This window comes from Triticum aestivum, chromosome 7D, assembly GCF_018294505.1.
Source record: "Triticum aestivum cultivar Chinese Spring chromosome 7D, IWGSC CS RefSeq v2.1, whole genome shotgun sequence".
In the NCBI taxonomy this organism is placed as follows: domain Eukaryota; kingdom Viridiplantae; phylum Streptophyta; class Magnoliopsida; order Poales; family Poaceae; genus Triticum; species Triticum aestivum.
In genome coordinates this window covers 619,399,432-619,400,817 of record NC_057814.1, presented here as the reverse complement: position 1 = coordinate 619,400,817, position 1,386 = coordinate 619,399,432, and positions in this window count along the sequence as shown.

The following is a 1,386-nucleotide window of genomic DNA, read 5'->3' as shown; positions in this document are numbered from 1 at the left end:
GACCCTCTCTACTCTTTTGCACATGCTATGTGGGCGAAATGATGATACCATGCCAAGTTCCAACATTTTCAGAGTTCATTTTGTAGTGATTTTCAATTTCACCGTCATTTTGCTCCCTAAAAAAATCCGTAAATGACTGAAAAACAGCAAATGATGTCAGAACGTGTTGGAAATTGATGACGTCGCTTTGAATGATGCATACTGAACGCAAAAATAGGCTGGAGTTCAAATAAGTTTAAAAAACATTGAACTACCCGTGTAACAAATGAGTTCTCGTCCGAAACCCTGATAGTCCAAAAGAGATTGTCCAGTTTGTACACGAGGTGCGTCCAGTTTTCGCCGTGACCCTCTCTACTCTTTTGCACATGCTATGCGGGCAAAATGATGTTACCATGCCAAGTTCCAACATTTTCAGAGTTCATTTTGTAGTGATTTTCAATTTCACCGTCATTTAGCTCCCTAAACAAATCGGTAAATGACTGAAAAACAGCAAATGATGTCCGAACGTGTTGGAAATTGATGATGTCGCTTTGAATGATGCATACAGAATGCAAAAATAGGCTGGAGTTCAAATAAGTTTAAAAAACATTGAACTGCCCGTGTAACAGATGAGTTCTCGTCCGAAACCCTGATACTCCGAAAGAGATTGTCCAGTTTGTACACGAGGTGCGTCCAGTTTTTGCCGTGACCCTCTCTACTCTTTTGCACATGCTATGCGGGTGAAATGATGATACCATGCCAAGTTCCAACATTTTCAGAGTTCATTTTGTAGTGATTTTCAATTTCACCGTCATTTAACTCTCTAAACAAATCGGTAAATGATGATACCATGCCAAGTTCCAACATTTTCAGAGTTCATTTTGTAGTGATTTTCAATTTCACCGTCATTTAGCTCCCTAAATAAATCCGTAAATGACTGAAAAACAGCAAATGATGTCAGAACGTGTTTGAAATTGATGACGTCACTTTGAATGGTGCATACTGAACGCAAAAATAGGCTGGAGTTCAAATAAGTTTTAAAAACATTGAAGTGCCCGTGTAACAGATGAGTTCTCGTCCGGAACCCTGATACTCCGAAAGAGATTGTCCAGTTTGTACAAGAGGTGCGTCCAGTTTTCACCGTGACCCTCTCTACTCTTTTGCACATGCTATGCGGGCGAAATGATGATACCATGCCAAGTTCCAACATTTTTAGAGTTCATTTTGTAGTGATTTTCAATTTCACCGTCATTTAGCTCCCTAAACAAATCGGTAAATGACTGAAAAACAGCAAATGATGTCAGAACGTGTTGGAAATTGATGGCGTCGCTTTGAATGATGCATACTGAACGCAAGAATAGGCTGGAGTTCAAATAAGTTTAAAAAACATTGAAGTGCTCGTGTAAC